The sequence below is a fragment of the Poecilia reticulata genome, linkage group LG20 (assembly GCF_000633615.1).
Source record: "Poecilia reticulata strain Guanapo linkage group LG20, Guppy_female_1.0+MT, whole genome shotgun sequence".
Taxonomy (NCBI): Eukaryota; Metazoa; Chordata; class Actinopteri; order Cyprinodontiformes; family Poeciliidae; genus Poecilia; species Poecilia reticulata.
The window spans coordinates 18,388,166-18,402,920 of record NC_024350.1 but is presented as its reverse complement, the minus strand read 5'-3'; the positions used below and the strand labels follow the sequence as shown (position 1 = coordinate 18,402,920).

The window sequence follows — 14,755 nt, the reverse complement described above, 5'->3', positions numbered from 1 at the left end:
TCTGCCCTTATGGATCGGGCACATTGTCTCCGAAACCCGATCTATAACTTTTGTTCAGCTGGTTTTCCTGTTCTATGCTCTGTAAAATGGCCGCTGGAAAAGACAAGTGTCAAGTATTTTGTACAAAAAATGTGATAAACATGTTTTGTACGCCACATAGACTGTACAGCTGACAGATGGAGAAATGTGTGACAATGAAAAGAAAAATGGCGGAGAATTATTTTTAATTATTTCTGGACCAATATAGATATTGATACTGAATCAGCGCATCTCTAATTTGGATCGCTAAAATAAGCATTTTTACAAGAAGATGTCAACTATTCAGTCTTGTCAACTGTATCAATATGGCCTGACTGTTAATCATTAACACACAGGAAGCGGTAAACTGTGGCTCTGCCTCACCAGCTGAGAGTCACAAGAATGATTGATAAACTCTGTCGGTTCCCAGATGGAAACTGTGGTGATTCTCCAGCTTCACAAACTGTCCTGTGACTCAGAAGCTGCTGATGAATGTGCAGGACTCACTGTGTTAGTTATGTTGTTGGATTCAACAAGTGAAATGTTTAATTTGCAGATTGTTTGCATGCTCTCCTCGTCATCAGACTGCAGGATAATCAGTGTTTTAATGCACATCGTGCTGCTTGTAATGTTGGCGTTCCGTCTCTTTAGTCATTTAAAGCTCTGCCATTAGAGCTGGAGCCGCTTTTGGATTGAATCTGACTGACTGTCCTTGGATCCTCTTCAGTTTGGGTCATTTCTCTCGGAGAGCAAATTCATGCACAGATTGAAACCAAAACACTTCTCCAAACAGTTAATTAGCTAAACTGGCACACGCAAACACACTATACGCAGTTAAAAAACAGCGCATCAAAATAAATGGAGAGAGGGACGTCATGCTGAGAGCTGCAGAGTATAGAAACCTAATGGATGTGTGGGTCAGATTTATGGCAGCTCGTCCTCTGCTCTGCTATAGGATAGAAAAAAGTTAACTGGAGCACGCCAGCTCCAGACGCTATAACTCATCCCCCGTCTCGCTCCATTTTATCCGCCGAGTACATTGGTGAGTATTTGGCTCATTTTGGTTGGGAGGAGCAATAAAACATAATCAGTGTCTGCCAGCACCAAGGTCGACCTGTTTTCCTTATTCATGGTGATGATCGTTTTGGCCTCCGCTGAAGGTTGATGAGCTGTTTATTTTTAGCCTGGTCTCAGATAATGGATGAGTTTGGGAAAGTTTAATTTTGAGTTAATTGCGGCTCAAAGATCAGATGAATATTTTATGCGTTTTTTCTTGATGTTTTAATCCACAGAGTAGGTGAAGGTTTGAACAGATCAGTGGTGATTTGTGTTGTGGGTGTTTGGGTCGGGTCTGTAACTTTCCATTGAAAGGACGTACGCGGTATATGTAGTTGTGTTGTTGTCAAAGTACCAAATTTATTGGGTTTCTGACTCACGAAATACATAAAACAGACAAGTGACCCGTATAGATTTACGCAAACCCATAACCTAAGAAACTTTGGTCAATTCAAACAGCCAGATAATTCAATTTAAGATAGAAAGTAATAAAAGTCTGTGCCAATATTGAGATATTAAGGGTGAATTAACACCAGCCCTGTTTGGTCCGCTTTAATCTGATTCCAGTCCGTTTGTGTAGAAAGTCCGGTTTGTTTGGTGAGGTGTGAATGTTCAATCAAACTCTAACGTGGAAAGCAAAAAACGCCTGAATACCTCGGCCCTGGTTCGATTGAAGTGAACTCAAATGAATATATGAACGCCAAGCAGACCAGGATCACTCCAGAAACAGGAAGTGAACAACAGTGCAGGGCATTCTGGGTAAATACAACCAAAACAAATATGCTAGTCTAGTGCTAGCAGAAAAAAAGAGTAGTGGTGTTTTACCAAATTCTACAACCGCTAAAACCTGACTCCATTTAATTTTTGTTTTCATTTTGTAAATACAGAAGTTGCTCTGAGTGTCTTCTTCTGCGGTTTTCATGTTTCCTTCAGCGGTTCTGGTGCAGCACACCCGCAGGCGAGGAAGGGAACAGGTTTTTCAAAGGGTTTGATTCGTTTGACACAGTGCAGAGTAAGAGAACTGCAACAGCTGGAGACGTAACAAATGTTGCAGTTTTGTTCCCAAATTGAACCGAGTCTATCGGGCTGTCAGCACCATGAAACATAGCCTTGATTCTCGTATCCAAACAGGTTTATGTTGGATTTTGTGCTGTTTCTGCTCCAAACATGGTGTGTGTTGACATTCAGAGAGCTGAGTTTTGGTGTCAAAAACTCCCTGTGTTTCCCTGGCTTCTCCAAATCTTTTGCAGCAAATGTTAAACAAGCATGAACATGCTTTTTCTTCAGCCGTGGAGTCTTGTGCAGTGAATGTGCGTAGCATTCATTCCAGTAGATCACATTATGGGTGGGAAAGCACCCTAAGATGAGACTCTAACAAGCGGCAAATGGGCATTTCCACTCTTGGGAACAAACTAAAGATGTCAACGCTCTCCTTTATTAAATATTAGCTCCAGAAATTGGCAGTGAGGAGGATGGAATAAGTTTTTTGTCCTTATTCCTGAAGTTGTGAGCATTTATAATTGATAATATTTAAGTTTGGGGTTGAACAATCATCACATTTGAGGCTCCTGGATGTCAGCCAGTAGTTTCTACCTACGCAGACCGTGGAGAGGCATTAACAAAAACTGATTTGAAGCGTGTTTGCTTCTTTGTTGGGTCCCCAGCAGCATTTATAGACCTGTCTCCAATATTTTCTGCTTTTAATTCAGCAGGCTGCCGCGGTTTATTATGAGCAGTATGTATTTTACGAGCCACGCTCGTCATTATCTGCAGTGTTTGGATCTGCTTCACTAATAATCAAATGGATAATAAAGCGCGGCTCCCCAGCAGTTCATTAAAAACCAACAGGCTTACAGTATGTTTCCACGCAGCGCGGTGAAGGACTACCGAGGGAGAAGGTTCACATGTCAGATCAGCTCAGTTTAAAAAAAAATTATCATTATTATTTAATTTTTTTCAAAACATGGCCTCGAATGTTTGGAAGTTGGAAAATAATAAATCCCGTCAGGGAGGAGAGCAGAAAAATATGAATCTGTTTAATTTGTAGAGCCGAGGTGTTTCTGTCCTTCTAATAGATGCGTCATCTCAGAGTGCGTTTTTCAAACTGGAATAATTTATTAAGTTAATCAAATGAAAATCTGCATCTTCTTATGTGGGATCAGTTTGGGGATTTAAGAACTTGTTCTCGCACTTCATGCACAGTTTTTACCTTTGCTGCAGTGTATTTAGGCTGCAGCAGAAGCCCAGGGGAACCAACTTATTACTTGGAGTTGTATTAGTTGTGTTGGCACTGACAGCTTAAATTAGAGCTGTACTTTCTGCTGTCTCGGTACATTTGTCCACCGGGGCTAAATGGATGCTTCTGTGTTTCAAACTGTGCCTCCAGTGAAGACGTTTATTGTCCAAAACCTCTATAAAAACAAAGCAATTACAGAGACGGTAGCTTCTGTTTATGATAAAGTCTGAGTTTGTCTTCTGTCGCAATATCAGAAGTGAGATGTGAGCCTCGTGTGTAAAGATTTCTTGCTGCTTTTTCAGCGGGTTTTCCTTTGATTTCAACCAAATGTGACCCAAAGAGCTGAAGGAAATCTGGATTCTTTTCCATATTCCCCAAACTGTGTAAGTGTTCGGTGCCTTGCAAATGTATTTTTGCTCCCTGGATTCTTTCACGTTTGATTTAGCCTCAAATCTCAAAGCATTTTTTTTTTATGAGATCGGCAAACAAGTTATGAATAACTATGAAATGGAAAGAATATTTCACCTGCCACATTCAGAGCATCTTTAGACTTTATTTTTGGGCTTAATCTTTGGTTGGGCCCAAACCTACAGACAATGCTGCAAAATATGTAAAGACACATTAACATTTAGAATGCTTTTTATTCACTATTCAATAATTATTACATTTATTTAGCATAAATGCTTCCATATACCATCTGATTTTAGATTGCCATGAGTTACAAGGCAGAACATTTTATTATCAGATAATATATGACTTTATTACCAGAAAATACAATTTCTCCATGCAGTCCTCTGGTTTGATTGTAAAAAAAATGTCATATTTTATATGAATCATATCGAACTTTATTTCATTTCCACAGTTTTTGCATCAGAGTTCTTTGGTCTGTCTTGTCAAACGTTTCCATTTCATGCCAACTTGAAGAGCAAAGCAGCTTGTCGAATTTGACTGGCAGCCAATCAGAAAATGAGCATCAGAAATGGCATATAAATCAATTATTTTAACCTATACTTTATTTTTAAAGTTATTGATAAAATAAAAATTACGATGAAAAATGTAAGATTTTTTCAGCATCTTTCTGAGGCCCTCACAGCTCCCCCTGGCGTCAACCTAGGGGACTGCGACCCCCAATTTGAAACCACTGAATGAGGCCTTTCTAACATGTCAACATGCTTTGCTCTAAAATACTCCACTGTGTCTCCGGCTGTATGTTTGGGGTTATTATACTTTGGGAAGGTGAACTTTCACCCCGGGACTCTTCTGGTCTCATACACAGTAGTGTCCAAAGTACCGTTACCATGACGACAAAGAGCAACATCCTGCACATTTGCTCCGCTAACCCAGATTGTTTTTCCTGACAAGTTCAAATCTTCCAAAAATGGAACAAGAGGAAGGATTTATCTTTTATTAATGATGCTTGTTGATCATTAAAATCAGTACAAATGATCCAGCAACCTTCATAAAATTTTTCTAAAAGGATTTTTTTTAAAGAAATTCCTACACTATTTTCATTCTAAATGAAAATAGTCAATGAAAATGGGACATTTTTCTATCCAAATACTACATGTTAAAAAAATTATTAAAAAATATAACATTGTTTGTTGCTTTCGAACTTTTTCAACTTATTGATTTTGGACAGTTTGTACTCCACTTTTTAACATTATTTCCAGTTTCTCAACAACTCAGACCAGCTTCCCTGTTTTCAACTAAAACGTAAAGCAAGTTTATATATTTAGCACATTCCATCGTCAAAGCAGTTCAAAGTGCTTCATTTGATGAAAACATAAAAAACAAATAAGCAAAACATTGAAGTGCCAACATACAGGGAAGTGATGACAGTAAAACCAGACTTCAGTGAATCACTGTTACATTTATTATTAATCAAAAGCAACTCAGAACAAGAACAGAAGTATTTTAAGGCTATTCTTCCAGTTCAAGTCTTTATATATTCTATTTAATGTTAAATTTAAAGGACTCATTTCCAGGTCCTTTAATCCTGTAGATGTTCTTCAGGGGATAGAAGGCCGACTTTGTAACCATCTTTATGTGGCTCCAAATGTTCAGGTCGGAGTCCATCACTACACTGCAAAAACACAGAATTTTACCAAGTGTTTTTGTCCAGTTTCTAGTGCAAAATACAGTTGGAATTTGTCAAAACTAACAAGTATATTTTTAGCAAGAAATAAGTACTTGATTTAAGTCAGTAATTCCTTAAGATTTTTGAATATTAAGGAGATTGCCAGATTATTTCATTTCTAACTTGGAAAATAATCTGTCATTGAAACTTTTTGGTTGGTTTTTCACATAATAGCCTAATAAAATACATTAAGGCTGCAATATGTTAATTCTATAAAAATATTTTCCACATATTTGCTGAAACACTCACTATGTTGTGACAGTTTTGTATGAGACAGATAATCTATGAAAAATCAAGCTCCTCTGTCTTCTCCCAAATGCTAACAAGAAGCTAACAAGAAGCAACCAATCAGAACAAGGATGCGGGTCTCAGCGCTGTCAATCATGCTCACCCCTCAGTTTTTCTACAGCTTCTTCACATGTCAGCAGATAAATGGTTTTCCTGTAAGGATGAGTTGTTTCTCCGCCATTAGCTCATTTAGCATCCCGTTCTCAAGGGTGATTGACAGAGCTAAGACCCGCCGTCTTGCTCTGATTGGTTGTTTTTGACTTGGAGTGGTTTCATTTCTTCACATGGCAATAGCAATAGATCGATCTTTTCACTGATTATCTCTCTCAGACATGAAAACAGTTTCAAAAAACATTTTAAAAACATTTTATAGGAGTTATATAAGCATCTTTAAAGCTTACATAAAAGGCATGAGTGCTTTTCTGAGCCACAGTTAACTTTTGGGTGTTAATATTTTTGTATTGTTTTGCTGTGAGGCAGTTTTCTAATAGTTTGAAATAGCTGAAAACATTTTTGTGCTAAAATCACTGCCTCTCCAAGCAGAAGCACACCGAGAGACGCCACACAGCCATAACATCACATCATTGGATAACTCTTTTCCAATACAGTGTTTAATTCCTCTCTCTGCTGTATTGTGGATCATTGTGGAGGACCATCGGTGCAGGGAGAAAGATTATCTTCACAGATTACAGTGTTTGTCTCATTTTCCCTGCAAATCGATGTCTTAATATCTCCAGTCTGCGTTTAGAGGCCGTAGCAAGCAGCCACCTCTTTCTGTGAATGCTCATTGCAGTGTGGAAAGTGTCAGCTAGCGATATTCTGACATAATAGATGAACAACAGCCATGAATGTGGATTCAGACTTAATTCAACAAACAGCTTTGGTTCGAGAGGCTCCGCCTGGCGAATCATTAAAAAAGAGAGAAACAATGAGCTCATGTTCTGAGCAGCTTCAGTTATTACAGATAGAACCTGGAGATCAGGCTGAAATCTGATCTGAACCTTCAGAGTCACATAAAAGACAGTTGCAAAGTCGGCCTTCTATCACCTGAAGATCATTTCCTGGATTACAGGACTGATGTCACAGCAGGAATTTAACTTTAATTCTTTCACTGGCTCCCTGTAGCTCAGAGACTAGACTTTAAAATATTTCTGTTAGTTTATAAATCACTTAAATGGTTTAGCACCAAAATATATTAAAGATCTGCTGTTGTATCAAATTTTCAGACTCACTCGGGTCTTCTGGTTCCGCTCAGCATCCTCAGAACCAGAACCAAACATGCAGAAGCAGCATTCAGCTTCTATGCACCACAAATCTGGAGCAAACTTCCAGAAAACTACAAACAGCCAGTCAGAGTTGCTTTAGAACCATAATAAATAAAACATTGATGGTTTTCACAATTGTTGATTGTGTGATTTATTATGTTTTCATAAAGTACTTTTAGCTGCATTGTGCGGCCAGTTCAATCATTGTTGAAGATGCTTGTCTAATCATTTCACAATTAGACAACCATAAAATAAATCTATACAGTAAACTTCTCACTAAAAGTCTATAATGATAGTTTATGGTCTGGTAAAGCCATGTCAAAATAAAATGAAGGGTTAACGCCGCAAAACACAAAATACTCACCTAGTTTTAGGTCTAGTTTTAAGTGGAAATAGCTCAGTACACTGGAAGTACGATGAAACTGACTTATAGATAACATTTCAGAATGATTTAGTTGTTTTAAGTCCATAATTCCTTAATATTAATGAAAAAGTATTAATTCCACCGCTGCATTATTTCACTTCTAACATTGGAAAGATTTTCTTGTGAATTTGTCTGCCAGTGAAACTATGGCTTTTTTTTTTTTTTTTAATCAATATTAAAAAATTTCTGACTTCAAACAAGCTCCCATGTCTTGCTGAAAAGTTACTTGTTGGTTAGTTTTTTCTTATTTCAAGTGTACTAAGATGTTTGCACTAGAAACCAGACCAAAGACACTTGGTAAGATTTTGTTTTTTTGTAGTGAACTTGTGTCTTTATTGTCCTGTAAGTTTCGTCATTTGGTATCTGATCGGATATTGCTGGAAATATTAGATTTTTCCTGAGGTTTAGAGGAACATTTACATGATACTCATAAACATCCCCCCTTCCATTGTCTACTTCCCAACAAAGTAACAGGAGAGATAAGGTGTGAGATTTCAAAAATTTCCACAAACGACCTATTGCTGTGTTTTCCTTGTGTTGAAGCAGCAGCAGCATCATAAGCCCTGAGGTCAGTCACTTCGTCAGCAGCTCAGACAGATGACTTACAGCTCAAACAAAAGGATTTGCTCCGATGCACAGTACCGGCGAACGAAGAACAAGTCTCATCGTGTTCCTGCGCTTAAACCCCGAAGCTCCCGCTCCATCTTTCTGACACCTACGACCCGCCTCACAGGTGTCCTCTCTGCTTTATGGTGGCCGGGTTCAGCAGGAAGAAAAGCTAATTGTCAGTAACGTGATCCCCTCTTCATCTCGTGAAGCATATCTTGGCAGGTGTGTGAGCGCTAGCGCTACTGTCGCTTGCCAGGCCGCCGCTGATTGACGCGCCGTTGTTTCCCAGACCACAACAACGCCAGCAGGGTGCTTGATGCTCTCTGCACTCAAAGGCGCCTTCTGGTAGCCCATAAAGCCCCGTCAGGCTCTGAGCCCTGCAGTCATTCAATTAGGAATTTACTGGGCTATTGATTTCAGCGCGAGGGTGGTGTCTCACATCTTGGAAACAATAAGGAGCCCATAAAAGCCTGTACCAGTCTTTTTACCTAAAGGGGTGATGACTCCGGCTTTATTGTGAAGAAAGGCATGAAAAGAGTGATGTGTAAAACGAAAACACATAAAGTCCTTTTGAATCCAGCCTTTTCACAGTCGTTGCTACCTCTGTAAAAATGTGTTGGCCAGAAGAAAAGGCTCCAAGTTATTTTGGTTAGAGTCAGTTATGATCTGGAACAAACTTTCCAAATTTCAGCCGAAACACTGTTGAAATCTAAAAACAGTTTATGTCCAATTACTATGAAAGTTAAGTAGGGTTGGACAGTATGGCTGAAAAATGTACCAGGATATAAGCGTTTCATATCACTCAGTATCCATAAATATCGACTACTTTTTGTTTTAAATATCTGGCCTCTGCTGTTTTATCCACAGCTTTTATTCCACACCGTTTTTTATTTTTGTTTTTATTTTTAAATAGTTGAGTCACTGTGGCGGAACCTTTAACTGCTACTGCGCATGTTACTCAACAGGTTGTTGCTAGGTAACCACAGAATGGGTGAGTTGCTAGGTAACCAAAGAGTGAGTGAGTTAGTTGATACCATCTTGTTTAGAGCGGTTAAAGTGTTTTCTCTGCCTACATCTCCCAGAATGCTGTGTGATTCTGGATTGGAGTTTGGTGAAGTTATTGAACTTCTATCGGATGTATTATCTATTGATATTGATCATGTGTCAATCGTGACGTACAGATTGCTACTGATTTATTGCCCAGCTGTAAGTTTAAGGCAGTAAAACAAGGGGGGAAGAGATTTAACGCAGACATTATTAATAACCAGCGCAGTCTCAGATTTGTTTAATTTGTTAACATGTAAAGCAAACCTTCAGCTTCTGTTATGCTCAAAAGGTTTCTCTAAAGACGCTGAACTCCAACTTTCATAAAAGATACATAAGCTATGAGATTGTAATGATGGCATAAGCCAACTTGTGGCAACAAATCCAGAATAATTGTGCAATCATTTTAAAGTAATTTTGTGAATTAGCTTAGAGTCACCACACCGCCAACCTAGTGCTATATGCCACTATTGCCGATTGATGCACTTTCAACACATACCAATAATTATATTGGAAGCACTTTGCTGACATCCAGCTGTCAGACTTATAACAAAATCATGCCTATTTTGCTAAGCTGCATACCAGGCACATACATTTGTAAGTATTTTGATTCTCAAAAACACATCACGATCAGTGATTGTGTGAAATTGCTAACCTAAACAAAGTCCACGCATCTGAGAACCAATCACTTCTCAGTAACTGGATACTCTGTATGAAGAACAAGGACAAGAACAAAAGTCTGGTTTTACCAGGCTGGATTATCAGAGTCCTTAGTGTTTATTAATGCAGTAATTTGCTGGTCTTACTTTTGTTGACATAATCAGTCTTAACTGTTTATCTGCACTACGCTAATGTAGCCATGCAGTTAGTGACCCCACAACTACATGTTGCTTCGCTAACAAAAAGCTAATTCAAATGATATGTAGTCAGAAAGCAGCTGTAATCAAACACGCTCTCCTTTATTTGGCTCAGACACAAAGGAAAGAAAACAAGCTGGTGCTGCTTCTAATTAGCTTGGATAAACAAGCTAATTAGCTTGATTATTTATCAATAGATTCACTTAACGGATACAAAGCACTGATAAAATAACAAAGCTCTTGGTAACACAACACATCTTCAGCAGGAGATGCCTCAGTGGTCTGGCTGTCGACTTCCTGCTTAAATCCATCAGTTTTGGCTGCCTTGTTCTCTCCTTCCTGGTTTGGCTCGTTTATCCCATTAAAGACCCAAGAATTCAATTGTTTTACTGTGTTTTCAAAAAGAAACAGTTTCAAACCCTTTTCAACCAATTTTTCTGCCTAAATCAAACCTGCTTGAATGAACAAAATAAATCATGTCAGTTCTGATTCAGAAAAGTGACGACAGCATTTTGTACAATCCAGGGTGTTTTGTTTTTTACTTGGGCCACAAGAGGGCACCTAAAAACGACCTGCAAGCATAAAACTGGCATTCACCTCGATTCTGCTGATACGCAGTGAACACATTTGCTCATTTATAGAAACTCAGATCAGCTGGAGACAAAACTGCACTCAGTCCTGCAGAAAATGGGAGCTTATAAATGAAAACCAAGAAAAAATGTAAAAGAATCGGCAGTGGTTTAAGATTAATTGGAAGAAAAACTTAAACAATTGGATAGGAAATCCTTAAGGGAAGTCAAAACTAACAATAAACAATGCAAGATGATTGATTTTTAACCACAGCTGCACAGCCTTTTGGAAAACACTCCTTAGGTTTTGCATATTTTCCCCCACATTTACTGCTTTATTTGTCCTTAGCCAGCAGGATGTCACTGAAATCCAATTCCCAGAAGCGGCAGCAAACTGGCCAAGTTGCTATTACATAAATTTCCTGTAAAGGCTCATTTGCATTTACAGCGACTCCATGTGGCGTCCTGAGAGCGGCACTGATAAACTTTTTTCGGGGGGCCAGAGTAGACAGCGTCCCTCCAGGAGCTCCCAGTCGGGTTTTTTTCCCGTAGAGCGCGGAGAAACTCAACTGTTGCTGCAGCGCGGGGTGAGCTGATTATGGGGCAAATAGAGAGGTCGGGGTAGTTGGAGGGGGGAGTTAAGGGTAGATGCTTAATGAATTCGGTCACAGCGGCGCACAATGAAATCTTTATCCGTCGGGGGATGAGGCAGGGGACTTGGCAGCGCCCGAACGCATCGCGGCGAGGGTGAAAAATAGAAATCCCAGTGTCCCCTGTTGGCTCTGTCTCGTCTCAGCTGCCTTGGTTACAGAGTCGGCTGCCAGCCACCCCTCCACCCCCCCAACTCCTCCATCACTCACACCAACTCTCCTCTCACCCCCTACCGCCAATCTCTCCAGCACCAACTAAACTCTTCAACATTTCCCCTCCAACTTCTTCACCTCCCAATGCCATTGTCACGGCAGACGCAGAGCTCACTTACCTCCTCGCAGGTTGTAAATAAGTAAATGAAATCCTACCTCTGAAGAGGAAACCCAGAACTTCTGCTTCTTCTTCTTCTTCTCCTCTTGTTGCACTTTTTTTCTCCCCAGTCGGGACTCCGATGGCGGCGGTTTCTGTAAGAGAAGTCCGATCGGCTCGCCTCTCCGCAGCGCTCTGGGTGAGCGAAGTGTGAGACAAAGTAATCTTCAGGTGAAAAGGCAGACCCTCCTCCCTCCGCCTCTTCCCTGCGCTCGCAGCCAAGTAGACGAGCTCGCTCAGCGGCTCTCCCTCTCCGCTGCTCCCTCCCTCCCATCCCTGCGCCGCGCATCAATGCTCAGCCACAGCGATTGTAGACGAATTAACTCTACAAATCCAATGATTCTTCACTGCATATGTAAAACCCCATTCTTCCCTATCAGTGATAATCTATTAACTTTGTGCTCTGCATTGCAAAAACACTCAATCTTATCAAATCTTAATCATTTCTAATGCAAATATCTTAGCACACTTTAATGGGACAAAACTCACTTACAAGCAACTTTTCAGCAAGACCATCAAGTCAATAATTACTTTATATCAACGAATAAGGCTAATTCCACTTGCAGATTATTTTACTGATAACATGAGAAAATATCTACTTATAAATGAAATAATCTGCCAGTAGCAATATATGTTTAAGCATTATTAAAGAGTTATTGACTTAAAACAAGCTCCTAGCTGAAAAGTTTGTTTTATCTTAAGATATTTCTACCAAAAATACTAGGTAAGATTTTCTGTTTTTGCAGTGTAGAGCTAAAATATATATTTATAAAAACAAACACAGGCTTTCCTCATGAGAAACTTCTTGCACTGTAAAAACCCATAAGCTTATTGCTTATTTTTGGTCTCGTTTCTTGTGCAAATACATTAGTTTTGTCTTATCTCAAGGGCATTAAGTTGCAAATAACTTTTCAACAAAACTAAATGTTACCAAGTGTTAACTTAGTTTCTCATGAAAATATCTTAGTACACTTTAAATAAGACAAAACTAAATTAAAAGTGACATTTCAGCAAAATATATGAGTTCATTTTAAGTCAATAATTCCTTATTATTGATGGAAAAAGTACTAGTTCTGATTGCAGATTATTTTACTTTACAATATATGAAAAATGTTTTGTAATAGGTGAAATGATCTGTCAGTGGAAGTAGCAATTTTCCATCAATATTAAGGAATTATTGCAGTTAACAAACTCCTATTTCTTGCTGAAAATATATTTGTTCCAACTTATGAGTTACTTTTCTCTTATTTCAACTGTACTAAGATATTTTAATTTGAAATTGGAACAAAATACTTGGTAAGATTTTGTGTTTTTGCAGTGCAGGTTGAAGGGCTTAACTTTTACTCTTGTGCATTCTTCACACGTGAGCACACACTATAGGGAAATTGGTTTATAAAATAGTCATGGCTAAAAGCAATGTGTAAGATTAATGAGTAAATATTTACTGCCCCATTCCCCGGCTTAGTTAATAATTAAATGGTCTTAATTAAAACACTCAGGAGTGTTTCAGACGAGTTTGATGCACACTGAGCTCCTCATATGTCACAAAGTCTCTTTCTTTAGCCGTTTTATTGTGTTTTTTAGAAGTGGTAGGATGGGATAGACACGGGTTGAACAGGAGGTAAAGTAGTAGAAAATGTTTTGATATTTTATCCTGAATTTTATTAGGATTGGCTCTTAATAATTTGGCTAAAAAAAACAGCAAAAACAGCAAGTTTTTAAATTATTGATATAACAAATGCAGATCTTAGCATTTTTTTTGCATGAATAAATGTTGCATAAAATTTTCGTAACAAAACGACACGTAGGACAAGTATCAGTATTTTTCTTCTCATCATTACGTTGAAGTGAACTCTGGTACTGTTCGAATCAGACCTCTCCAAAAGCAGGAAGTGAACGACAGCACAGGGCATTCTGGGTAAATACAACCAAAGCAAACATGCTAGTTTAGCGCTGGCTAAAGAGAAATCGTACTACCGATCAAATCTGATGCCAGTCCAGTTTTTATTTTTTACGTTTTGAGAAGAAGAAAGTAGTTCGTCAGAGGTTTTTGTGTTGTTTCCTTTAATGATTCCTGGTGCAGCGCCCCCTCAGGTGAGGAGGGGGAACAGGTTTGATTCATTTGACTCGGTGCCGTGTGAAAGTGAACCACAGCCACTGAAAATGTAACAAATGTCTAAATTTTGGTCCCCAATCGAACTGAATCTACATGACGATGTACTTTTCTTTATCTACACCATTTTCCACAGACATCAACATCCAATCGAGAAACAAATTTAGGAAATGTTCAATATTTTTCTTATTTTAAAGCCTATAGACAAAAATAAGAGAGTGATACTTTAAAAATGACCACATACTTCCAATAGTCGATATTGATTAAACATTAAGTTTTTTGTTGTTGTTGTTTTTTCAAACGTTTATTAAACAAAAACGGCTCTTTGGTGTATAAACGCTACATAACCTTTTTCTATACCAACTTAGAGTGGAAATGAAAAGATTTATGGTTATCAAATATGTGAAAAAATCCCCTTTATGACAAACAAATATAAAGCTAGAACTATGTCTCATAATGGTCTAGTCAAAGTCCAGACCTAAATCCACATGGGAACACCTGAAAATTGGCAAATATTCCAGTCCTTAGATATACAAAACATATGTAACTGGAGGTAACTCTACAAAGAATTTAATCTTTTCAATTTTTCATCAAATTTTTACATTAATTAATACTTTGTGTTGTTGGTAAAATCCCAACAAGATGCCAAGAGGTTTGAGGCGACATCAGGAATTCTTTTGAGAGTAAAGATGTGTAAAAATGCAGCAATTAAAATAGATTAGAGAAACTCAACCTTTAATTAATTAATGCAACTGTTTTTTTTTTTTTTTGATTGGGGCAGCGTCTACTGTGAAGCGGGCGCTGTACCGGTCCGTCGTGGTGAAGAGAGAGCTGAGCCAAAAAGCGAAGCTCTCGATTTACCGGTCGATCTACGTTCCCACCCTCATCTATGGTCATGAGCTTTGGGTCATGACCGAAAGAACGAGATCATGGGTACAAGCGGCCGAAATGAGTTTCCTCCGCAGGGTGGCTGGGCTCTCCCTTAGAGATAGGGTGAGAAGCTCGGTCATCCGGGAGGGACTCAGAGTAGAGCCGCTGCTCCTCCACGTCGAGAGGAGCCAGTTGAGGCTCGGGTATCTGGTAAGGATGCCTCCTGGACGCCTCCCTGGTGAGGTGTTC

At 38.9% G+C, this 14,755-nt stretch overlaps 1 protein-coding gene across 1 annotated transcript in view; it reads right to left on the bottom strand.

Moving 5' to 3' along the window:
• The window catches only part of LOC103456703 (cadherin-20), a 97,566-nt gene extending 85,965 nt beyond the window's left edge, over positions 1–11,601 (bottom strand). Inside the window, exon 1 of the mRNA XM_008396410.2 lies at positions 11,523–11,601. The gene's annotated coding sequence lies outside the window, so the exon portion shown is untranslated. The remainder of the gene's footprint in view (positions 1–11,522) is intronic.
• Positions 11,602–14,755: the final 3,154 nt, after the last annotated feature.